The 19,063-nt window shown below is 52.3% G+C and overlaps 58 non-coding genes across 58 annotated transcripts; 38 read left to right on the top strand and 20 right to left on the bottom strand.

Annotated features, from left to right (window-relative positions):
- Window positions 1-70: 70 nt before the first annotated feature.
- Trnap-cgg (transfer RNA proline (anticodon CGG)) lies at window positions 71-142 on the bottom strand. Its single transcript has one exon. It is a non-coding gene; the product is annotated as a tRNA-Pro (tRNA).
- Window positions 143-554: 412 nt separating this feature from the next.
- On the top strand, window positions 555-627 carry Trnav-uac (transfer RNA valine (anticodon UAC)). Its single transcript has one exon. It is a non-coding gene; the product is annotated as a tRNA-Val (tRNA).
- A 158-nt stretch (window positions 628-785) lies between these two features.
- Trnav-aac (transfer RNA valine (anticodon AAC)) lies at window positions 786-858 on the top strand. Its single transcript has one exon. It is a non-coding gene; the product is annotated as a tRNA-Val (tRNA).
- Window positions 859-1,053: 195 nt separating this feature from the next.
- Window positions 1,054-1,125, bottom strand: Trnap-cgg (transfer RNA proline (anticodon CGG)). Its single transcript has one exon. It is a non-coding gene; the product is annotated as a tRNA-Pro (tRNA).
- Window positions 1,126-1,537: 412 nt separating this feature from the next.
- On the top strand, window positions 1,538-1,610 carry Trnav-uac (transfer RNA valine (anticodon UAC)). The gene has a single exon. It is a non-coding gene; the product is annotated as a tRNA-Val (tRNA).
- A 158-nt stretch (window positions 1,611-1,768) lies between these two features.
- On the top strand, window positions 1,769-1,841 carry Trnav-aac (transfer RNA valine (anticodon AAC)). Its single transcript has one exon. It is a non-coding gene; the product is annotated as a tRNA-Val (tRNA).
- Window positions 1,842-2,036: 195 nt separating this feature from the next.
- Window positions 2,037-2,108, bottom strand: Trnap-cgg (transfer RNA proline (anticodon CGG)). Its single transcript has one exon. It is a non-coding gene; the product is annotated as a tRNA-Pro (tRNA).
- Window positions 2,109-2,520: 412 nt separating this feature from the next.
- On the top strand, window positions 2,521-2,593 carry Trnav-uac (transfer RNA valine (anticodon UAC)). Its single transcript has one exon. It is a non-coding gene; the product is annotated as a tRNA-Val (tRNA).
- Window positions 2,594-2,751: 158 nt separating this feature from the next.
- Window positions 2,752-2,824, top strand: Trnav-aac (transfer RNA valine (anticodon AAC)). The gene has a single exon. It is a non-coding gene; the product is annotated as a tRNA-Val (tRNA).
- Window positions 2,825-3,019: 195 nt separating this feature from the next.
- On the bottom strand, window positions 3,020-3,091 carry Trnap-cgg (transfer RNA proline (anticodon CGG)). The gene has a single exon. It is a non-coding gene; the product is annotated as a tRNA-Pro (tRNA).
- Window positions 3,092-3,503: 412 nt separating this feature from the next.
- On the top strand, window positions 3,504-3,576 carry Trnav-uac (transfer RNA valine (anticodon UAC)). The gene has a single exon. It is a non-coding gene; the product is annotated as a tRNA-Val (tRNA).
- Window positions 3,577-3,734: 158 nt separating this feature from the next.
- On the top strand, window positions 3,735-3,807 carry Trnav-aac (transfer RNA valine (anticodon AAC)). Its single transcript has one exon. It is a non-coding gene; the product is annotated as a tRNA-Val (tRNA).
- A 195-nt stretch (window positions 3,808-4,002) lies between these two features.
- Trnap-cgg (transfer RNA proline (anticodon CGG)) lies at window positions 4,003-4,074 on the bottom strand. Its single transcript has one exon. It is a non-coding gene; the product is annotated as a tRNA-Pro (tRNA).
- Window positions 4,075-4,486: 412 nt separating this feature from the next.
- Window positions 4,487-4,559, top strand: Trnav-uac (transfer RNA valine (anticodon UAC)). Its single transcript has one exon. It is a non-coding gene; the product is annotated as a tRNA-Val (tRNA).
- Window positions 4,560-4,717: 158 nt separating this feature from the next.
- Window positions 4,718-4,790, top strand: Trnav-aac (transfer RNA valine (anticodon AAC)). The gene has a single exon. It is a non-coding gene; the product is annotated as a tRNA-Val (tRNA).
- Window positions 4,791-4,985: 195 nt separating this feature from the next.
- On the bottom strand, window positions 4,986-5,057 carry Trnap-cgg (transfer RNA proline (anticodon CGG)). The gene has a single exon. It is a non-coding gene; the product is annotated as a tRNA-Pro (tRNA).
- A 412-nt stretch (window positions 5,058-5,469) lies between these two features.
- Trnav-uac (transfer RNA valine (anticodon UAC)) lies at window positions 5,470-5,542 on the top strand. Its single transcript has one exon. It is a non-coding gene; the product is annotated as a tRNA-Val (tRNA).
- Window positions 5,543-5,700: 158 nt separating this feature from the next.
- On the top strand, window positions 5,701-5,773 carry Trnav-aac (transfer RNA valine (anticodon AAC)). Its single transcript has one exon. It is a non-coding gene; the product is annotated as a tRNA-Val (tRNA).
- A 195-nt stretch (window positions 5,774-5,968) lies between these two features.
- Trnap-cgg (transfer RNA proline (anticodon CGG)) lies at window positions 5,969-6,040 on the bottom strand. Its single transcript has one exon. It is a non-coding gene; the product is annotated as a tRNA-Pro (tRNA).
- A 412-nt stretch (window positions 6,041-6,452) lies between these two features.
- Window positions 6,453-6,525, top strand: Trnav-uac (transfer RNA valine (anticodon UAC)). The gene has a single exon. It is a non-coding gene; the product is annotated as a tRNA-Val (tRNA).
- Window positions 6,526-6,683: 158 nt separating this feature from the next.
- Window positions 6,684-6,756, top strand: Trnav-aac (transfer RNA valine (anticodon AAC)). Its single transcript has one exon. It is a non-coding gene; the product is annotated as a tRNA-Val (tRNA).
- Window positions 6,757-6,951: 195 nt separating this feature from the next.
- Trnap-ugg (transfer RNA proline (anticodon UGG)) lies at window positions 6,952-7,023 on the bottom strand. The gene has a single exon. It is a non-coding gene; the product is annotated as a tRNA-Pro (tRNA).
- Window positions 7,024-7,435: 412 nt separating this feature from the next.
- Window positions 7,436-7,508, top strand: Trnav-uac (transfer RNA valine (anticodon UAC)). The gene has a single exon. It is a non-coding gene; the product is annotated as a tRNA-Val (tRNA).
- Window positions 7,509-7,666: 158 nt separating this feature from the next.
- On the top strand, window positions 7,667-7,739 carry Trnav-aac (transfer RNA valine (anticodon AAC)). Its single transcript has one exon. It is a non-coding gene; the product is annotated as a tRNA-Val (tRNA).
- Window positions 7,740-7,934: 195 nt separating this feature from the next.
- On the bottom strand, window positions 7,935-8,006 carry Trnap-cgg (transfer RNA proline (anticodon CGG)). Its single transcript has one exon. It is a non-coding gene; the product is annotated as a tRNA-Pro (tRNA).
- Window positions 8,007-8,418: 412 nt separating this feature from the next.
- On the top strand, window positions 8,419-8,491 carry Trnav-uac (transfer RNA valine (anticodon UAC)). The gene has a single exon. It is a non-coding gene; the product is annotated as a tRNA-Val (tRNA).
- Window positions 8,492-8,649: 158 nt separating this feature from the next.
- Trnav-aac (transfer RNA valine (anticodon AAC)) lies at window positions 8,650-8,722 on the top strand. Its single transcript has one exon. It is a non-coding gene; the product is annotated as a tRNA-Val (tRNA).
- A 195-nt stretch (window positions 8,723-8,917) lies between these two features.
- On the bottom strand, window positions 8,918-8,989 carry Trnap-cgg (transfer RNA proline (anticodon CGG)). The gene has a single exon. It is a non-coding gene; the product is annotated as a tRNA-Pro (tRNA).
- Window positions 8,990-9,401: 412 nt separating this feature from the next.
- Trnav-uac (transfer RNA valine (anticodon UAC)) lies at window positions 9,402-9,474 on the top strand. Its single transcript has one exon. It is a non-coding gene; the product is annotated as a tRNA-Val (tRNA).
- A 158-nt stretch (window positions 9,475-9,632) lies between these two features.
- Trnav-aac (transfer RNA valine (anticodon AAC)) lies at window positions 9,633-9,705 on the top strand. Its single transcript has one exon. It is a non-coding gene; the product is annotated as a tRNA-Val (tRNA).
- A 195-nt stretch (window positions 9,706-9,900) lies between these two features.
- Window positions 9,901-9,972, bottom strand: Trnap-cgg (transfer RNA proline (anticodon CGG)). Its single transcript has one exon. It is a non-coding gene; the product is annotated as a tRNA-Pro (tRNA).
- Window positions 9,973-10,384: 412 nt separating this feature from the next.
- Trnav-uac (transfer RNA valine (anticodon UAC)) lies at window positions 10,385-10,457 on the top strand. Its single transcript has one exon. It is a non-coding gene; the product is annotated as a tRNA-Val (tRNA).
- A 158-nt stretch (window positions 10,458-10,615) lies between these two features.
- Window positions 10,616-10,688, top strand: Trnav-aac (transfer RNA valine (anticodon AAC)). Its single transcript has one exon. It is a non-coding gene; the product is annotated as a tRNA-Val (tRNA).
- A 195-nt stretch (window positions 10,689-10,883) lies between these two features.
- Trnap-ugg (transfer RNA proline (anticodon UGG)) lies at window positions 10,884-10,955 on the bottom strand. The gene has a single exon. It is a non-coding gene; the product is annotated as a tRNA-Pro (tRNA).
- Window positions 10,956-11,367: 412 nt separating this feature from the next.
- Window positions 11,368-11,440, top strand: Trnav-uac (transfer RNA valine (anticodon UAC)). Its single transcript has one exon. It is a non-coding gene; the product is annotated as a tRNA-Val (tRNA).
- Window positions 11,441-11,598: 158 nt separating this feature from the next.
- On the top strand, window positions 11,599-11,671 carry Trnav-aac (transfer RNA valine (anticodon AAC)). The gene has a single exon. It is a non-coding gene; the product is annotated as a tRNA-Val (tRNA).
- Window positions 11,672-11,866: 195 nt separating this feature from the next.
- Trnap-cgg (transfer RNA proline (anticodon CGG)) lies at window positions 11,867-11,938 on the bottom strand. The gene has a single exon. It is a non-coding gene; the product is annotated as a tRNA-Pro (tRNA).
- Window positions 11,939-12,350: 412 nt separating this feature from the next.
- On the top strand, window positions 12,351-12,423 carry Trnav-uac (transfer RNA valine (anticodon UAC)). The gene has a single exon. It is a non-coding gene; the product is annotated as a tRNA-Val (tRNA).
- A 158-nt stretch (window positions 12,424-12,581) lies between these two features.
- Trnav-aac (transfer RNA valine (anticodon AAC)) lies at window positions 12,582-12,654 on the top strand. Its single transcript has one exon. It is a non-coding gene; the product is annotated as a tRNA-Val (tRNA).
- Window positions 12,655-12,849: 195 nt separating this feature from the next.
- On the bottom strand, window positions 12,850-12,921 carry Trnap-cgg (transfer RNA proline (anticodon CGG)). The gene has a single exon. It is a non-coding gene; the product is annotated as a tRNA-Pro (tRNA).
- Window positions 12,922-13,333: 412 nt separating this feature from the next.
- On the top strand, window positions 13,334-13,406 carry Trnav-uac (transfer RNA valine (anticodon UAC)). Its single transcript has one exon. It is a non-coding gene; the product is annotated as a tRNA-Val (tRNA).
- A 158-nt stretch (window positions 13,407-13,564) lies between these two features.
- On the top strand, window positions 13,565-13,637 carry Trnav-aac (transfer RNA valine (anticodon AAC)). Its single transcript has one exon. It is a non-coding gene; the product is annotated as a tRNA-Val (tRNA).
- Window positions 13,638-13,832: 195 nt separating this feature from the next.
- Window positions 13,833-13,904, bottom strand: Trnap-cgg (transfer RNA proline (anticodon CGG)). The gene has a single exon. It is a non-coding gene; the product is annotated as a tRNA-Pro (tRNA).
- Window positions 13,905-14,316: 412 nt separating this feature from the next.
- Trnav-uac (transfer RNA valine (anticodon UAC)) lies at window positions 14,317-14,389 on the top strand. Its single transcript has one exon. It is a non-coding gene; the product is annotated as a tRNA-Val (tRNA).
- Window positions 14,390-14,547: 158 nt separating this feature from the next.
- Trnav-aac (transfer RNA valine (anticodon AAC)) lies at window positions 14,548-14,620 on the top strand. The gene has a single exon. It is a non-coding gene; the product is annotated as a tRNA-Val (tRNA).
- A 195-nt stretch (window positions 14,621-14,815) lies between these two features.
- On the bottom strand, window positions 14,816-14,887 carry Trnap-cgg (transfer RNA proline (anticodon CGG)). Its single transcript has one exon. It is a non-coding gene; the product is annotated as a tRNA-Pro (tRNA).
- Window positions 14,888-15,299: 412 nt separating this feature from the next.
- Window positions 15,300-15,372, top strand: Trnav-uac (transfer RNA valine (anticodon UAC)). The gene has a single exon. It is a non-coding gene; the product is annotated as a tRNA-Val (tRNA).
- Window positions 15,373-15,530: 158 nt separating this feature from the next.
- On the top strand, window positions 15,531-15,603 carry Trnav-aac (transfer RNA valine (anticodon AAC)). The gene has a single exon. It is a non-coding gene; the product is annotated as a tRNA-Val (tRNA).
- Window positions 15,604-15,798: 195 nt separating this feature from the next.
- Window positions 15,799-15,870, bottom strand: Trnap-ugg (transfer RNA proline (anticodon UGG)). The gene has a single exon. It is a non-coding gene; the product is annotated as a tRNA-Pro (tRNA).
- A 412-nt stretch (window positions 15,871-16,282) lies between these two features.
- On the top strand, window positions 16,283-16,355 carry Trnav-uac (transfer RNA valine (anticodon UAC)). Its single transcript has one exon. It is a non-coding gene; the product is annotated as a tRNA-Val (tRNA).
- Window positions 16,356-16,513: 158 nt separating this feature from the next.
- Window positions 16,514-16,586, top strand: Trnav-aac (transfer RNA valine (anticodon AAC)). The gene has a single exon. It is a non-coding gene; the product is annotated as a tRNA-Val (tRNA).
- A 195-nt stretch (window positions 16,587-16,781) lies between these two features.
- On the bottom strand, window positions 16,782-16,853 carry Trnap-cgg (transfer RNA proline (anticodon CGG)). The gene has a single exon. It is a non-coding gene; the product is annotated as a tRNA-Pro (tRNA).
- Window positions 16,854-17,265: 412 nt separating this feature from the next.
- Trnav-uac (transfer RNA valine (anticodon UAC)) lies at window positions 17,266-17,338 on the top strand. The gene has a single exon. It is a non-coding gene; the product is annotated as a tRNA-Val (tRNA).
- Window positions 17,339-17,496: 158 nt separating this feature from the next.
- Trnav-aac (transfer RNA valine (anticodon AAC)) lies at window positions 17,497-17,569 on the top strand. Its single transcript has one exon. It is a non-coding gene; the product is annotated as a tRNA-Val (tRNA).
- A 195-nt stretch (window positions 17,570-17,764) lies between these two features.
- Trnap-cgg (transfer RNA proline (anticodon CGG)) lies at window positions 17,765-17,836 on the bottom strand. Its single transcript has one exon. It is a non-coding gene; the product is annotated as a tRNA-Pro (tRNA).
- A 412-nt stretch (window positions 17,837-18,248) lies between these two features.
- Window positions 18,249-18,321, top strand: Trnav-uac (transfer RNA valine (anticodon UAC)). The gene has a single exon. It is a non-coding gene; the product is annotated as a tRNA-Val (tRNA).
- Window positions 18,322-18,479: 158 nt separating this feature from the next.
- Window positions 18,480-18,552, top strand: Trnav-aac (transfer RNA valine (anticodon AAC)). Its single transcript has one exon. It is a non-coding gene; the product is annotated as a tRNA-Val (tRNA).
- Window positions 18,553-18,747: 195 nt separating this feature from the next.
- Window positions 18,748-18,819, bottom strand: Trnap-cgg (transfer RNA proline (anticodon CGG)). The gene has a single exon. It is a non-coding gene; the product is annotated as a tRNA-Pro (tRNA).
- Window positions 18,820-19,063: the final 244 nt, after the last annotated feature.

Below are 19,063 nucleotides of genomic sequence, written 5' to 3'. Positions count from 1 at the left end.
TTTGATACTGCCGCCGAGCATTTTGCATCGACTCAGCCACTCATGTGCGATCAGTTTGCACAAAACGCTAGGGCTCGTCCGGGATTTGAACCCGGGACCTCCTGCACCCGAAGCAGGAATCATACCCCTAGACCAACGAGCCATCTGACATGGCGAATGACTATTATTTCAGTGCACTGGGTGCCTCGATGTGGTCCAGGGTGCTCTGGAAAGTCTCGTGTAGGCTGGCGGGATGGGGGCGGCGCGAATTCCCGCGGTCGGCGGCCTTCCTGGGCTATTGGTACCTTCATGTAGAGCTGCCGCTGGGCTCGCACTCCCTGCTGCTAAGAAAGTGATTGCTTTTGCTGCTATGACTTGCAATCACGACTGCGGGAAACGCCGCTATCTCGTTAGGGGTGCTACGGCAGACACCCTCTCGAGCACCCCGAAGACTTCTTGAGCCCTCGGCTGTAATGGTTTCCAGGCTGTCAAAAGAACCGTCGCGTGTGCATTCGCGGACGGGAGAGAGGCTGAGGTAATTTCGAGTGAACGGGGATGGACTCCTCCCGTCCGCAGTTTCCGTAGTGTAGCGGTTATCACGTCTGCTTTACACGCAGAAGGTCCCCGGTTCGATCCCGGGCGGGAACAGTATTTTCTTGCCTATGTCGTATTGTACTCCAGTGAGCCACGTCATGTGAGGATCTTCTGCATGTACCTTTGTTATGCAAGTAGCGCATTTATTTAATTTTTTAGTTACGATGACAACATCAGCACGAGTTGTCTCTAAGGTATGGCGCACACAAGTAGTTTCCGTGGTGTAGCGGTTATCACGTCTGCCTAACACGCAGAAGGTCCCCGGTTCGATCCCGGGCGGAAACACTTTTTCATCATTAAAAACAAGACATAGTAACATGCATCTGCTTCCATCTGTACCCAAAAACCTTCGTAATCGCCTTCACACGTCGGATCAGAGTGTCAATTGCTCACATCAAATATGAAATTCATTTGATACTGCCGCCGAGCATTTTGCATCGACTCAGCCACTCATGTGCGATCAGTTTGCACAAAACGCTAGGGCTCGTCCGGGATTTGAACCCGGGACCTCCTGCACCCGAAGCAGGAATCATACCCCTAGACCAACGAGCCATCTGACATGGCGAATGACTATTATTTCAGTGCACTGGGTGCCTCGATGTGGTCCAGGGTGCTCTGGAAAGTCTCGTGTAGGCTGGCGGGATGGGGGCGGCGCGAATTCCCGCGGTCGGCGGCCTTCCTGGGCTATTGGTACCTTCATGTAGAGCTGCCGCTGGGCTCGCACTCCCTGCTGCTAAGAAAGTGATTGCTTTTGCTGCTATGACTTGCAATCACGACTGCGGGAAACGCCGCTATCTCGTTAGGGGTGCTACGGCAGACACCCTCTCGAGCACCCCGAAGACTTCTTGAGCCCTCGGCTGTAATGGTTTCCAGGCTGTCAAAAGAACCGTCGCGTGTGCATTCGCGGACGGGAGAGAGGCTGAGGTAATTTCGAGTGAACGGGGATGGACTCCTCCCGTCCGCAGTTTCCGTAGTGTAGCGGTTATCACGTCTGCTTTACACGCAGAAGGTCCCCGGTTCGATCCCGGGCGGGAACAGTATTTTCTTGCCTATGTCGTATTGTACTCCAGTGAGCCACGTCATGTGAGGATCTTCTGCATGTACCTTTGTTATGCAAGTAGCGCATTTATTTAATTTTTTAGTTACGATGACAACATCAGCACGAGTTGTCTCTAAGGTATGGCGCACACAAGTAGTTTCCGTGGTGTAGCGGTTATCACGTCTGCCTAACACGCAGAAGGTCCCCGGTTCGATCCCGGGCGGAAACACTTTTTCATCATTAAAAACAAGACATAGTAACATGCATCTGCTTCCATCTGTACCCAAAAAACTTCGTAATCGCCTTCACACGTCGGATCAGAGTGTCAATTGCTCACATCAAATATGAAATTCATTTGATACTGCCGCCGAGCATTTTGCATCGACTCAGCCACTCATGTGCGATCAGTTTGCACAAAACGCTACGGCTCGTCCGGGATTTGAACCCGGGACCTCCTGCACCCGAAGCAGGAATCATACCCCTAGACCAACGAGCCATCTGACATGGCGAATGACTATTATTTCAGTGCACTGGGTGCCTCGATGTGGTCCAGGGTGCTCTGGAAAGTCTCGTGTAGGCTGGCGGGATGGGGGCGGCGCGAATTCCCGCGGTCGGCGGCCTTCCTGGGCTATTGGTACCTTCATGTAGAGCTGCCGCTGGGCTCGCACTCCCTGCTGCTAAGAAAGTGATTGCTTTTGCTGCTATGACTTGCAATCACGACTGCGGGAAACGCCGCTATCTCGTTAGGGGTGCTACGGCAGACACCCTCTCGAGCACCCCGAAGACTTCTTGAGCCCTCGGCTGTAATGGTTTCCAGGCTGTCAAAAGAACCGTCGCGTGTGCATTCGCGGACGGGAGAGAGGCTGAGGTAATTTCGAGTGAAGGGGGATGGACTCTTCCCGTCTGCAGTTTCCGTAGTGTAGCGGTTATCACGTCTGCTTTACACGCAGAAGGTCCCCGGTTCGATCCCGGGCGGGAACAGTATTTTCTTGCCTATGTCGTATTGTACTCCAGTGAGCCACGTCATGTGAGGATCTTCTGCATGTACCTTTGTTATGCAAGTAGCGCATTTATTTAATTTTTTAGTTACGATGACAACATCAGCACGAGTTGTCTCTAAGGTATGGCGCACACAAGTAGTTTCCGTGGTGTAGCGGTTATCACGTCTGCCTAACACGCAGAAGGTCCCCGGTTCGATCCCGGGCGGAAACACTTTTTCATCATTAAAAACAAGACATAGTAACATGCATCTGCTTCCATCTGTACCCAAAAACCTTCGTAATCGCCTTCACACGTCGGATCAGAGTGTCAATTGCTCACATCAAATATGAAATTCATTTGATACTGCCGCCGAGCATTTTGCATCGACTCAGCCACTCATGTGCGATCAGTTTGCACAAAACGCTAGGGCTCGTCCGGGATTTGAACCCGGGACCTCCTGCACCCGAAGCAGGAATCATACCCCTAGACCAACGAGCCATCTGACATGGCGAATGACTATTATTTCAGTGCACTGGGTGCCTCGATGTGGTCCAGGGTGCTCTGGAAAGTCTCGTGTAGGCTGGCGGGATGGGGGCGGCGCGAATTCCCGCGGTCGGCGGCCTTCCTGGGCTATTGGTACCTTCATGTAGAGCTGCCGCTGGGCTCGCACTCCCTGCTGCTAAGAAAGTGATTGCTTTTGCTGCTATGACTTGCAATCACGACTGCGGGAAACGCCGCTATCTCGTTAGGGGTGCTACGGCAGACACCCTCTCGAGCACCCCGAAGACTTCTTGAGCCCTCGGCTGTAATGGTTTCCAGGCTGTCAAAAGAACCGTCGCGTGTGCATTCGCGGACGGGAGAGAGGCTGAGGTAATTTCGAGTGAACGGGGATGGACTCTTCCCGTCCGCAGTTTCCGTAGTGTAGCGGTTATCACGTCTGCTTTACACGCAGAAGGTCCCCGGTTCGATCCCGGGCGGGAACAGTATTTTCTTGCCTATGTCGTATTGTACTCCAGTGAGCCACGTCATGTGAGGATCTTCTGCATGTACCTTTGTTATGCAAGTAGCGCATTTATTTAATTTTTTAGTTACGATGACAACATCAGCACGAGTTGTCTCTAAGGTATGGCGCACACAAGTAGTTTCCGTGGTGTAGCGGTTATCACGTCTGCCTAACACGCAGAAGGTCCCCGGTTCGATCCCGGGCGGAAACACTTTTTCATCATTAAAAACAAGACATAGTAACATGCATCTGCTTCCATCTGTACCCAAAAACCTTCGTAATCGCCTTCACACGTCGGATCAGAGTGTCAATTGCTCACATCAAATATGAAATTCATTTGATACTGCCGCCGAGCATTTTGCATCGACTCAGCCACTCATGTGCGATCAGTTTGCACAAAACGCTAGGGCTCGTCCGGGATTTGAACCCGGGACCTCCTGCACCCGAAGCAGGAATCATACCCCTAGACCAACGAGCCATCTGACATGGCGAATGACTATTATTTCAGTGCACTGGGTGCCTCGATGTGGTCCAGGGTGCTCTGGAAAGTCTCGTGTAGGCTGGCGGGATGGGGGCGGCGCGAATTCCCGCGGTCGGCGGCCTTCCTGGGCTATTGGTACCTTCATGTAGAGCTGCCGCTGGGCTCGCACTCCCTGCTGCTAAGAAAGTGATTGCTTTTGCTGCTATGACTTGCAATCACGACTGCGGGAAACGCCGCTATCTCGTTAGGGGTGCTACGGCAGACACCCTCTCGAGCACCCCGAAGACTTCTTGAGCCCTCGGCTGTAATGGTTTCCAGGCTGTCAAAAGAACCGTCGCGTGTGCATTCGCGGACGGGAGAGAGGCTGAGGTAATTTCGAGTGAACGGGGATGGACTCCTCCCGTCCGCAGTTTCCGTAGTGTAGCGGTTATCACGTCTGCTTTACACGCAGAAGGTCCCCGGTTCGATCCCGGGCGGGAACAGTATTTTCTTGCCTATGTCGTATTGTACTCCAGTGAGCCACGTCATGTGAGGATCTTCTGCATGTACCTTTGTTATGCAAGTAGCGCATTTATTTAATTTTTTAGTTACGATGACAACATCAGCACGAGTTGTCTCTAAGGTATGGCGCACACAAGTAGTTTCCGTGGTGTAGCGGTTATCACGTCTGCCTAACACGCAGAAGGTCCCCGGTTCGATCCCGGGCGGAAACACTTTTTCATCATTAAAAACAAGACATAGTAACATGCATCTGCTTCCATCTGTACCCAAAAACCTTCGTAATCGCCTTCACACGTCGGATCAGAGTGTCAATTGCTCACATCAAATATGAAATTCATTTGATACTGCCGCCGAGCATTTTGCATCGACTCAGCCACTCATGTGCGATCAGTTTGCACAAAACGCTAGGGCTCGTCCGGGATTTGAACCCGGGACCTCCTGCACCCGAAGCAGGAATCATACCCCTAGACCAACGAGCCATCTGACATGGCGAATGACTATTATTTCAGTGCACTGGGTGCCTCGATGTGGTCCAGGGTGCTCTGGAAAGTCTCGTGTAGGCTGGCGGGATGGGGGCGGCGCGAATTCCCGCGGTCGGCGGCCTTCCTGGGCTATTGGTACCTTCATGTAGAGCTGCCGCTGGGCTCGCACTCCCTGCTGCTAAGAAAGTGATTGCTTTTGCTGCTATGACTTGCAATCACGACTGCGGGAAACGCCGCTATCTCGTTAGGGGTGCTACGGCAGACACCCTCTCGAGCACCCCGAAGACTTCTTGAGCCCTCGGCTGTAATGGTTTCCAGGCTGTCAAAAGAACCGTCGCGTGTGCATTCGCGGACGGGAGAGAGGCTGAGGTAATTTCGAGTGAACGGGGATGGACTCCTCCCGTCCGCAGTTTCCGTAGTGTAGCGGTTATCACGTCTGCTTTACACGCAGAAGGTCCCCGGTTCGATCCCGGGCGGGAACAGTATTTTCTTGCCTATGTCGTATTGTACTCCAGTGAGCCACGTCATGTGAGGATCTTCTGCATGTACCTTTGTTATGCAAGTAGCGCATTTATTTAATTTTTTAGTTACGATGACAACATCAGCACGAGTTGTCTCTAAGGTATGGCGCACACAAGTAGTTTCCGTGGTGTAGCGGTTATCACGTCTGCCTAACACGCAGAAGGTCCCCGGTTCGATCCCGGGCGGAAACACTTTTTCATCATTAAAAACAAGACATAGTAACATGCATCTGCTTCCATCTGTACCCAAAAACCTTCGTAATCGCCTTCACACGTCGGATCAGAGTGTCAATTGCTCACATCAAATATGAAATTCATTTGATACTGCCGCCGAGCATTTTGCATCGACTCAGCCACTCATGTGCGATCAGTTTGCACAAAACGCTAGGGCTCGTCCGGGATTTGAACCCGGGACCTCCTGCACCCGAAGCAGGAATCATACCCCTAGACCAACGAGCCATCTGACATGGCGAATGACTATTATTTCAGTGCACTGGGTGCCTCGATGTGGTCCAGGGTGCTCTGGAAAGTCTCGTGTAGGCTGGCGGGATGGGGGCGGCGCGAATTCCCGCGGTCGGCGGCCTTCCTGGGCTATTGGTACCTTCATGTAGAGCTGCCGCTGGGCTCGCACTCCCTGCTGCTAAGAAAGTGATTGCTTTTGCTGCTATGACTTGCAATCACGACTGCGGGAAACGCCGCTATCTCGTTAGGGGTGCTACGGCAGACACCCTCTCGAGCACCCCGAAGACTTCTTGAGCCCTCGGCTGTAATGGTTTCCAGGCTGTCAAAAGAACCGTCGCGTGTGCATTCGCGGACGGGAGAGAGGCTGAGGTAATTTCGAGTGAACGGGGATGGACTCTTCCCGTCCGCAGTTTCCGTAGTGTAGCGGTTATCACGTCTGCTTTACACGCAGAAGGTCCCCGGTTCGATCCCGGGCGGGAACAGTATTTTCTTGCCTATGTCGTATTGTACTCCAGTGAGCCACGTCATGTGAGGATCTTCTGCATGTACCTTTGTTATGCAAGTAGCGCATTTATTTAATTTTTTAGTTACGATGACAACATCAGCACGAGTTGTCTCTAAGGTATGGCGCACACAAGTAGTTTCCGTGGTGTAGCGGTTATCACGTCTGCCTAACACGCAGAAGGTCCCCGGTTCGATCCCGGGCGGAAACACTTTTTCATCATTAAAAACAAGACATAGTAACATGCATCTGCTTCCATCTGTACCCAAAAACCTTCGTAATCGCCTTCACACGTCGGATCAGAGTGTCAATTGCTCACATCAAATATGAAATTCATTTGATACTGCCGCCGAGCATTTTGCATCGACTCAGCCACTCATGTGCGATCAGTTTGCACAAAACGCTAGGGCTCGTCCGGGATTTGAACCCGGGACCTCCTGCACCCAAAGCAGGAATCATACCCCTAGACCAACGAGCCATCTGACATGGCGAATGACTATTATTTCAGTGCACTGGGTGCCTCGATGTGGTCCAGGGTGCTCTGGAAAGTCTCGTGTAGGCTGGCGGGATGGGGGCGGCGCGAATTCCCGCGGTCGGCGGCCTTCCTGGGCTATTGGTACCTTCATGTAGAGCTGCCGCTGGGCTCGCACTCCCTGCTGCTAAGAAAGTGATTGCTTTTGCTGCTATGACTTGCAATCACGACTGCGGGAAACGCCGCTATCTCGTTAGGGGTGCTACGGCAGACACCCTCTCGAGCACCCCGAAGACTTCTTGAGCCCTCGGCTGTAATGGTTTCCAGGCTGTCAAAAGAACCGTCGCGTGTGCATTCGCGGACGGGAGAGAGGCTGAGGTAATTTCGAGTGAACGGGGATGGACTCCTCCCGTCCGCAGTTTCCGTAGTGTAGCGGTTATCACGTCTGCTTTACTCGCAGAAGGTCCCCGGTTCGATCCCGGGCGGGAACAGTATTTTCTTGCCTATGTCGTATTGTACTCCAGTGAGCCACGTCATGTGAGGATCTTCTGCATGTACCTTTGTTATGCAAGTAGCGCATTTATTTAATTTTTTAGTTACGATGACAACATCAGCACGAGTTGTCTCTAAGGTATGGCGCACACAAGTAGTTTCCGTGGTGTAGCGGTTATCACGTCTGCCTAACACGCAGAAGGTCCCCGGTTCGATCCCGGGCGGAAACACTTTTTCATCATTAAAAACAAGACATAGTAACATGCATCTGCTTCCATCTGTACCCAAAAACCTTCGTAATCGCCTTCACACGTCGGATCAGAGTGTCAATTGCTCACATCAAATATGAAATTCATTTGATACTGCCGCCGAGCATTTTGCATCGACTCAGCCACTCATGTGCGATCAGTTTGCACAAAACGCTAGGGCTCGTCCGGGATTTGAACCCGGGACCTCCTGCACCCGAAGCAGGAATCATACCCCTAGACCAACGAGCCATCTGACATGGCGAATGACTATTATTTCAGTGCACTGGGTGCCTCGATGTGGTCCAGGGTGCTCTGGAAAGTCTCGTGTAGGCTGGCGGGATGGGGGCGGCGCGAATTCCCGCGGTCGGCGGCCTTCCTGGGCTATTGGTACCTTCATGTAGAGCTGCCGCTGGGCTCGCACTCCCTGCTGCTAAGAAAGTGATTGCTTTTGCTGCTATGACTTGCAATCACGACTGCGGGAAACGCCGCTATCTCGTTAGGGGTGCTACGGCAGACACCCTCTCGAGCACCCCGAAGACTTCTTGAGCCCTCGGCTGTAATGGTTTCCAGGCTGTCAAAAGAACCGTCGCGTGTGCATTCGCGGACGGGAGAGAGGCTGAGGTAATTTCGAGTGAACGGGGATGGACTCCTCCCGTCCGCAGTTTCCGTAGTGTAGCGGTTATCACGTCTGCTTTACACGCAGAAGGTCCCCGGTTCGATCCCGGGCGGGAACAGTATTTTCTTGCCTATGTCGTATTGTACTCCAGTGAGCCACGTCATGTGAGGATCTTCTGCATGTACCTTTGTTATGCAAGTAGCGCATTTATTTAATTTTTTAGTTACGATGACAACATCAGCACGAGTTGTCTCTAAGGTATGGCGCACACAAGTAGTTTCCGTGGTGTAGCGGTTATCACGTCTGCCTAACACGCAGAAGGTCCCCGGTTCGATCCCGGGCGGAAACACTTTTTCATCATTAAAAACAAGACATAGTAACATGCATCTGCTTCCATCTGTACCCAAAAACCTTCGTAATCGCCTTCACACGTCGGATCAGAGTGTCAATTGCTCACATCAAATATGAAATTCATTTGATACTGCCGCCGAGCATTTTGCATCGACTCAGCCACTCATGTGCGATCAGTTTGCACAAAACGCTAGGGCTCGTCCGGGATTTGAACCCGGGACCTCCTGCACCCGAAGCAGGAATCATACCCCTAGACCAACGAGCCATCTGACATGGCGAATGACTATTATTTCAGTGCACTGGGTGCCTCGATGTGGTCCAGGGTGCTCTGGAAAGTCTCGTGTAGGCTGGCGGGATGGGGGCGGCGCGAATTCCCGCGGTCGGCGGCCTTCCTGGGCTATTGGTACCTTCATGTAGAGCTGCCGCTGGGCTCGCACTCCCTGCTGCTAAGAAAGTGATTGCTTTTGCTGCTATGACTTGCAATCACGACTGCGGGAAACGCCGCTATCTCGTTAGGGGTGCTACGGCAGACACCCTCTCGAGCACCCCGAAGACTTCTTGAGCCCTCGGCTGTAATGGTTTCCAGGCTGTCAAAAGAACCGTCGCGTGTGCATTCGCGGACGGGAGAGAGGCTGAGGTAATTTCGAGTGAAGGGGGATGGACTCTTCCCGTCTGCAGTTTCCGTAGTGTAGCGGTTATCACGTCTGCTTTACACGCAGAAGGTCCCCGGTTCGATCCCGGGCGGGAACAGTATTTTCTTGCCTATGTCGTATTGTACTCCAGTGAGCCACGTCATGTGAGGATCTTCTGCATGTACCTTTGTTATGCAAGTAGCGCATTTATTTAATTTTTTAGTTACGATGACAACATCAGCACGAGTTGTCTCTAAGGTATGACGCACACAAGTAGTTTCCGTGGTGTAGCGGTTATCACGTCTGCCTAACACGCAGAAGGTCCCCGGTTCGATCCCGGGCGGAAACACTTTTTCATCATTAAAAACAAGACATAGTAACATGCATCTGCTTCCATCTGTACCCAAAAACCTTCGTAATCGCCTTCACACGTCGGATCAGAGTGTCAATTGCTCACATCAAATATGAAATTCATTTGATACTGCCGCCGAGCATTTTGCATCGACTCAGCCACTCATGTGCGATCAGTTTGCACAAAACGCTAGGGCTCGTCCGGGATTTGAACCCGGGACCTCCTGCACCCGAAGCAGGAATCATACCCCTAGACCAACGAGCCATCTGACATGGCGAATGACTATTATTTCAGTGCACTGGGTGCCTCGATGTGGTCCAGGGTGCTCTGGAAAGTCTCGTGTAGGCTGGCGGGATGGGGGCGGCGCGAATTCCCGCGGTCGGCGGCCTTCCTGGGCTATTGGTACCTTCATGTAGAGCTGCCGCTGGGCTCGCACTCCCTGCTGCTAAGAAAGTGATTGCTTTTGCTGCTATGACTTGCAATCACGACTGCGGGAAACGCCGCTATCTCGTTAGGGGTGCTACGGCAGACACCCTCTCGAGCACCCCGAAGACTTCTTGAGCCCTCGGCTGTAATGGTTTCCAGGCTGTCAAAAGAACCGTCGCGTGTGCATTCGCGGACGGGAGAGAGGCTGAGGTAATTTCGAGTGAACGGGGATGGACTCCTCCCGTCCGCAGTTTCCGTAGTGTAGCGGTTATCACGTCTGCTTTACACGCAGAAGGTCCCCGGTTCGATCCCGGGCGGGAACAGTATTTTCTTGCCTGTGTCGCATTGTACTACAGTGAGCTACGTCATGTGAGGATCTTCTGCATGTACCTTTGTTATGCAAGAAGCGCATTTATTTAATTTTTTAGTTACGATGTCAACATCAGCACGAGTTGTCTCTAAGGTATGGCGCACACAAGTAGTTTCCGTGGTGTAGCGGTTATCACGTCTGCCTAACACGCAGAAGGTCCCCGGTTCGATCCCGGGCGGAAACACTTTTTCATCATTAAAAACAGGACATAGTAACATGCATCTGCTTCCATCTGTACCCAAAAACCTTCGTAATCGCCTTCACACGTCGGATCAGAGTGTCAATTGCTCACATCAAATATGAAATTCATTTGATACTGCCGCCGAGCATTTTGCATCGACTCAGCCACTCATGTGCGATCAGTTTGCACAAAACGCTAGGGCTCGTCCGGGATTTGAACCCGGGACCTCCTGCACCCAAAGCAGGAATCATACCCCTAGACCAACGAGCCATCTGACATGGCGAATGACTATTATTTCAGTGCACTGGGTGCCTCGATGTGGTCCAGGGTGCTCTGGAAAGTCTCGTGTAGGCTGGCGGGATGGGGGCGGCGCGAATTCCCGCGGTCGGCGGCCTTCCTGGGCTATTGGTACCTTCATGTAGAGCTGCCGCTGGGCTCGCACTCCCTGCTGCTAAGAAAGTGATTGCTTTTGCTGCTATGACTTGCAATCACGACTGCGGGAAACGCCGCTATCTCGTTAGGGGTGCTACGGCAGACACCCTCTCGAGCACCCCGAAGACTTCTTGAGCCCTCGGCTGTAATGGTTTCCAGGCTGTCAAAAGAACCGTCGCGTGTGCATTCGCGGACGGGAGAGAGGCTGAGGTAATTTCGAGTGAACGGGGATGGACTCCTCCCGTCCGCAGTTTCCGTAGTGTAGCGGTTATCACGTCTGCTTTACACGCAGAAGGTCCCCGGTTCGATCCCGGGCGGGAACAGTATTTTCTTGCCTATGTCGTATTGTACTCCAGTGAGCCACGTCATGTGAGGATCTTCTGCATGTACCTTTGTTATGCAAGTAGCGCATTTATTTAATTTTTTAGTTACGATGACAACATCAGCACGAGTTGTCTCTAAGGTATGGCGCACACAAGTAGTTTCCGTGGTGTAGCGGTTATCACGTCTGCCTAACACGCAGAAGGTCCCCGGTTCGATCCCGGGCGGAAACACTTTTTCATCATTAAAAACAAGACATAGTAACATGCATCTGCTTCCATCTGTACCCAAAAACCTTCGTAATCGCCTTCACACGTCGGATCAGAGTGTCAATTGCTCACATCAAATATGAAATTCATTTGATACTGCCGCCGAGCATTTTGCATCGACTCAGCCACTCATGTGCGATCAGTTTGCACAAAACGCTAGGGCTCGTCCGGGATTTGAACCCGGGACCTCCTGCACCCGAAGCAGGAATCATACCCCTAGACCAACGAGCCATCTGACATGGCGAATGACTATTATTTCAGTGCACTGGGTGCCTCGATGTGGTCCAGGGTGCTCTGGAAAGTCTCGTGTAGGCTGGCGGGATGGGGGCGGCGCGAATTCCCGCGGTCGGCGGCCTTCCTGGGCTATTGGTACCTTCATGTAGAGCTGCCGCTGGGCTCGCACTCCCTGCTGCTAAGAAAGTGATTGCTTTTGCTGCTATGACTTGCAATCACGACTGCGGGAAACGCCGCTATCTCGTTAGGGGTGCTACGGCAGACACCCTCTCGAGCACCCCGAAGACTTCTTGAGCCCTCGGCTGTAATGGTTTCCAGGCTGTCAAAAGAACCGTCGCGTGTGCATTCGCGGACGGGAGAGAGGCTGAGGTAATTTCGAGTGAACGGGGATGGACTCTTCCCGTCCGCAGTTTCCGTAGTGTAGCGGTTATCACGTCTGCTTTACACGCAGAAGGTCCCCGGTTCGATCCCGGGCGGGAACAGTATTTTCTTGCCTATGTCGTATTGTACTCCAGTGAGCCACGTCATGTGAGGATCTTCTGCATGTACCTTTGTTATGCAAGTAGCGCATTTATTTAATTTTTTAGTTACGATGACAACATCAGCACGAGTTGTCTCTAAGGTATGGCGCACACAAGTAGTTTCCGTGGTGTAGCGGTTATCACGTCTGCCTAACACGCAGAAGGTCCCCGGTTCGATCCCGGGCGGAAACACTTTTTCATCATTAAAAACAAGACATAGTAACATGCATCTGCTTCCATCTGTACCCAAAAACCTTCGTAATCGCCTTCACACGTCGGATCAGAGTGTCAATTGCTCACATCAAATATGAAATTCATTTGATACTGCCGCCGAGCATTTTGCATCGACTCAGCCACTCATGTGCGATCAGTTTGCACAAAACGCTAGGGCTCGTCCGGGATTTGAACCCGGGACCTCCTGCACCCGAAGCAGGAATCATACCCCTAGACCAACGAGCCATCTGACATGGCGAATGACTATTATTTCAGTGCACTGGGTGCCTCGATGTGGTCCAGGGTGCTCTGGAAAGTCTCGTGTAGGCTGGCGGGATGGGGGCGGCGCGAATTCCCGCGGTCGGCGGCCTTCCTGGGCTATTGGTACCTTCATGTAGAGCTGCCGCTGGGCTCGCACTCCCTGCTGCTAAGAAAGTGATTGCTTTTGCTGCTATGACTTGCAATCACGACTGCGGGAAACGCCGCTATCTCGTTAGGGGTGCTACGGCAGACACCCTCTCGAGCACCCCGAAGACTTCTTGAGCCCTCGGCTGTAATGGTTTCCAGGCTGTCAAAAGAACCGTCGCGTGTGCATTCGCGGACGGGAGAGAGGCTGAGGTAATTTCGAGTGAACGGGGATGGACTCCTCCCGTCCGCAGTTTCCGTAGTGTAGCGGTTATCACGTCTGCTTTACACGCAGAAGGTCCCCGGTTCGATCCCGGGCGGGAACAGTATTTTCTTGCCTATGTCGTATTGTACTCCAGTGAGCCACGTCATGTGAGGATCTTCTGCATGTACCTTTGTTATGCAAGTAGCGCATTTATTTAATTTTTTAGTTACGATGACAACATCAGCACGAGTTGTCTCTAAGGTATGGCGCACACAAGTAGTTTCCGTGGTGTAGCGGTTATCACGTCTGCCTAACACGCAGAAGGTCCCCGGTTCGATCCCGGGCGGAAACACTTTTTCATCATTAAAAACAAGACATAGTAACATGCATCTGCTTCCATCTGTACCCAAAAACCTTCGTAATCGCCTTCACACGTCGGATCAGAGTGTCAATTGCTCACATCAAATATGAAATTCATTTGATACTGCCGCCGAGCATTTTGCATCGACTCAGCCACTCATGTGCGATCAGTTTGCACAAAACGCTAGGGCTCGTCCGGGATTTGAACCCGGGACCTCCTGCACCCGAAGCAGGAATCATACCCCTAGACCAACGAGCCATCTGACATGGCGAATGACTATTATTTCAGTGCACTGGGTGCCTCGATGTGGTCCAGGGTGCTCTGGAAAGTCTCGTGTAGGCTGGCGGGATGGGGGCGGCGCGAATTCCCGCGGTCGGCGGCCTTCCTGGGCTATTGGTACCTTCATGTAGAGCTGCCGCTGGGCTCGCACTCCCTGCTGCTAAGAAAGTGATTGCTTTTGCTGCTATGACTTGCAATCACGACTGCGGGAAACGCCGCTATCTCGTTAGGGGTGCTACGGCAGACACCCTCTCGAGCACCCCGAAGACTTCTTGAGCCCTCGGCTGTAATGGTTTCCAGGCTGTCAAAAGAACCGTCGCGTGTGCATTCGCGGACGGGAGAGAGGCTGAGGTAATTTCGAGTGAACGGGGATGGACTCTTCCCGTCCGCAGTTTCCGTAGTGTAGCGGTTATCACGTCTGCTTTACACGCAGAAGGTCCCCGGTTCGATCCCGGGCGGGAACAGTATTTTCTTGCCTATGTCGTATTGTACTCCAGTGAGCCACGTCATGTGAGGATCTTCTGCATGTACCTTTGTTATGCAAGTAGCGCATTTATTTAATTTTTTAGTTACGATGACAACATCAGCACGAGTTGTCTCTAAGGTATGGCGCACACAAGTAGTTTCCGTGGTGTAGCGGTTATCACGTCTGCCTAACACGCAGAAGGTCCCCGGTTCGATCCCGGGCGGAAACACTTTTTCATCATTAAAAACAAGACCTAGTAACATGCATCTGCTTCCATCTGTACCCAAAAACCTTCGTAATCGCCTTCACACGTCGGATCAGAGTGTCAATTGCTCACATCAAATATGAAATTCATTTGATACTGCCGCCGAGCATTTTGCATCGACTCAGCCACTCATGTGCGATCAGTTTGCACAAAACGCTAGGGCTCGTCCGGGATTTGAACCCGGGACCTCCTGCACCCGAAGCAGGAATCATACCCCTAGACCAACGAGCCATCTGACATGGCGAATGACTATTATTTCAGTGCACTGGGTGCCTCGATGTGGTCCAGGGTGCTCTGGAAAGTCTCGTGTAGGCTGGCGGGATGGGGGCGGCGCGAATTCCCGCGGTCGGCGGCCTTCCTGGGCTATTGGTACCTTCATGTAGAGCTGCCGCTGGGCTCGCACTCCCTGCTGCTAAGAAAGTGATTGCTTTTGCTGCTATGACTTGCAATCACGACTGCGGGAAACGCCGCTATCTCGTTAGGGGTGCTACGGCAGACACCCTCTCGAGCACCCCGAAGACTTCTTGAGCCCTCGGCTGTAATGGTTTCCAGGCTGTCAAAAGAACCGTCGCGTGTGCATTCGCGGACGGGAGAGAGGCTGAGGTAATTTCGAGTGAACGGGGATGGACTCCTCCCGTCCGCAGTTTCCGTAGTGTAGCGGTTATCACGTCTGCTTTACACGCAGAAGGTCCCCGGTTCGATCCCGGGCGGGAACAGTATTTTCTTGCCTGTGTCGCATTGTACTACAGTGAGCTACGTCATGTGAGGATCTTCTGCATGTACCTTTGTTATGCAAGAAGCGCATTTATTTAATTTTTTAGTTACGATGTCAACATCAGCACGAGTTGTCTCTAAGGTATGGCGCACACAAGTAGTTTCCGTGGTGTAGCGGTTATCACGTCTGCCTAACACGCAGAAGGTCCCCGGTTCGATCCCGGGCGGAAACACTTTTTCATCATTAAAAACAGGACATAGTAACATGCATCTGCTTCCATCTGTACCCAAAAACCTTCGTAATCGCCTTCACACGTCGGATCAGAGTGTCAATTGCTCACATCAAATATGAAATTCATTTGATACTGCCGCCGAGCATTTTGCATCGACTCAGCCACTCATGTGCGATCAGTTTGCACAAAACGCTAGGGCTCGTCCGGGATTTGAACCCGGGACCTCCTGCACCCAAAGCAGGAATCATACCCCTAGACCAACGAGCCATCTGACATGGCGAATGACTATTATTTCAGTGCACTGGGTGCCTCGATGTGGTCCAGGGTGCTCTGGAAAGTCTCGTGTAGGCTGGCGGGATGGGGGCGGCGCGAATTCCCGCGGTCGGCGGCCTTCCTGGGCTATTGGTACCTTCATGTAGAGCTGCCGCTGGGCTCGCACTCCCTGCTGCTAAGAAAGTGATTGCTTTTGCTGCTATGACTTGCAATCACGACTGCGGGAAACGCCGCTATCTCGTTAGGGGTGCTACGGCAGACACCCTCTCGAGCACCCCGAAGACTTCTTGAGCCCTCGGCTGTAATGGTTTCCAGGCTGTCAAAAGAACCGTCGCGTGTGCATTCGCGGACGGGAGAGAGGCTGAGGTAATTTCGAGTGAACGGGGATGGACTCCTCCCGTCCGCAGTTTCCGTAGTGTAGCGGTTATCACGTCTGCTTTACACGCAGAAGGTCCCCGGTTCGATCCCGGGCGGGAACAGTATTTTCTTGCCTATGTCGTATTGTACTCCAGTGAGCCACGTCATGTGAGGATCTTCTGCATGTACCTTTGTTATGCAAGTAGCGCATTTATTTAATTTTTTAGTTACGATGACAACATCAGCACGAGTTGTCTCTAAGGTATGGCGCATACAAGTAGTTTCCGTGGTGTAGCGGTTATCACGTCTGCCTAACACGCAGAAGGTCCCCGGTTCGATCCCGGGCGGAAACACTTTTTCATCATTAAAAACAAGACATAGTAACATGCATCTGCTTCCATCTGTACCCAAAAACCTTCGTAATCGCCTTCACACGTCGGATCAGAGTGTCAATTGCTCACATCAAATATGAAATTCATTTGATACTGCCGCCGAGCATTTTGCATCGACTCAGCCACTCATGTGCGATCAGTTTGCACAAAACGCTAGGGCTCGTCCGGGATTTGAACCTGGGACCTCCTGCACCCGAAGCAGGAATCATACCCCTAGACCAACGAGCCATCTGACATGGCGAATGACTATTATTTCAGTGCACTGGGTGCCTCGATGTGGTCCAGGGTGCTCTGGAAAGTCTCGTGTAGGCTGGCGGGATGGGGGCGGCGCGAATTCCCGCGGTCGGCGGCCTTCCTGGGCTATTGGTACCTTCATGTAGAGCTGCCGCTGGGCTCGCACTCCCTGCTGCTAAGAAAGTGATTGCTTTTGCTGCTATGACTTGCAATCACGACTGCGGGAAACGCCGCTATCTCGTTAGGGGTGCTACGGCAGACACCCTCTCGAGCACCCCGAAGACTTCTTGAGCCCTCGGCTGTAATGGTTTCCAGGCTGTCAAAAGAACCGTCGCGTGTGCATTCGCGGACGGGAGAGAGGCTGAGGTAATTTCGAGTGAACGGGGATGGACTCCTCCCGTCCGCAGTTTCCGTAGTGTAGCGGTTATCACGTCTGCTTTACACGCAGAAGGTCCCCGGTTCGATCCCGGGCGGGAACAGTATTTTCTTGCCTATGTCGTATTGTACTCCAGTGAGCCACGTCATGTGAGGATCTTCTGCATGTACCTTTGTTATGCAAGTAGCGCATTTATTTAATTTTTTAGTTACGATGACAACATCAGCACGAGTTGTCTCTAAGGTATGGCGCACACAAGTAGTTTCCGTGGTGTAGCGGTTATCACGTCTGCCTAACACGCAGAAGGTCCCCGGTTCGATCCCGGGCGGAAACACTTTTTCATCATTAAAAACAAGACATAGTAACATGCATCTGCTTCCATCTGTACCCAAAAACCTTCGTAATCGCCTTCACACGTCGGATCAGAGTGTCAATTGCTCACATCAAATATGAAATTCATTTGATACTGCCGCCGAGCATTTTGCATCGACTCAGCCACTCATGTGCGATCAGTTTGCACAAAACGCTAGGGCTCGTCCGGGATTTGAACCCGGGACCTCCTGCACCCGAAGCAGGAATCATACCCCTAGACCAACGAGCCATCTGACATGGCGAATGACTATTATTTCAGTGCACTGGGTGCCTCGATGTGGTCCAGGGTGCTCTGGAAAGTCTCGTGTAGGCTGGCGGGATGGGGGCGGCGCGAATTCCCGCGGTCGGCGGCCTTCCTGGGCTATTGGTACCTTCATGTAGAGCTGCCGCTGGGCTCGCACTCCCTGCTGCTAAGAAAGTGATTGCTTTTGCTGCTATGACTTGCAATCACGACTGCGGGAAACGCCGCTATCTCGTTAGGGGTGCTACGGCAGACACCCTCTCGAGCACCCCGAAGACTTCTTGAGCCCTCGGCTGTAATGGTTTCCAGGCTGTCAAAAGAACCGTCGCGTGTGCATTCGCGGACGGGAGAGAGGCTGAGGTAATTTCGAGTGAACGGGGATGGACTCCTCCCGTCCGCAGTTTCCGTAGTGTAGCGGTTATCACGTCTGCTTTACACGCAGAAGGTCCCCGGTTCGATCCCGGGCGGGAACAGTATTTTCTTGCCTATGTCGTATTGTACTCCAGTGAGCCACGTCATGTGAGGATCTTCTGCATGTACCTTTGTTATGCAAGTAGCGCATTTATTTAATTTTTTAGTTACGATGACAACATCAGCACGAGTTGTCTCTAAGGTATGGCGCACACAAGTAGTTTCCGTGGTGTAGCGGTTATCACGTCTGCCTAACACGCAGAAGGTCCCCGGTTCGATCCCGGGCGGAAACACTTTTTCATCATTAAAAACAAGACATAGTAACATGCATCTGCTTCCATCTGTACCCAAAAACCTTCGTAATCGCCTTCACACGTCGGATCAGAGTGTCAATTGCTCACATCAAATATGAAATTCATTTGATACTGCCGCCGAGCATTTTGCATCGACTCAGCCACTCATGTGCGATCAGTTTGCACAAAACGCTAGGGCTCGTCCGGGATTTGAACCTGGGACCTCCTGCACCCGAAGCAGGAATCATACCCCTAGACCAACGAGCCATCTGACATGGCGAATGACTATTATTTCAGTGCACTGGGTGCCTCGATGTGGTCCAGGGTGCTCTGGAAAGTCTCGTGTAGGCTGGCGGGATGGGGGCGGCGCGAATTCCCGCGGTCGGCGGCCTTCCTGGGCTATTGGTACCTTCATGTAGAGCTGCCGCTGGGCTCGCACTCCCTGCTGCTAAGAAAGTGATTGCTTTTGCTGCTATGACTTGCAATCACGACTGCGGGAAACGCCGCTATC

This window comes from Schistocerca gregaria, chromosome 2 (genome assembly GCF_023897955.1).
Source record: "Schistocerca gregaria isolate iqSchGreg1 chromosome 2, iqSchGreg1.2, whole genome shotgun sequence".
Lineage (NCBI taxonomy): Eukaryota > Metazoa > Arthropoda > Insecta > Orthoptera > Acrididae > Schistocerca > Schistocerca gregaria.
The sequence above is the reverse complement of the archived record's forward strand: the minus strand, read 5'-3'. Positions and strand labels throughout refer to the sequence as shown.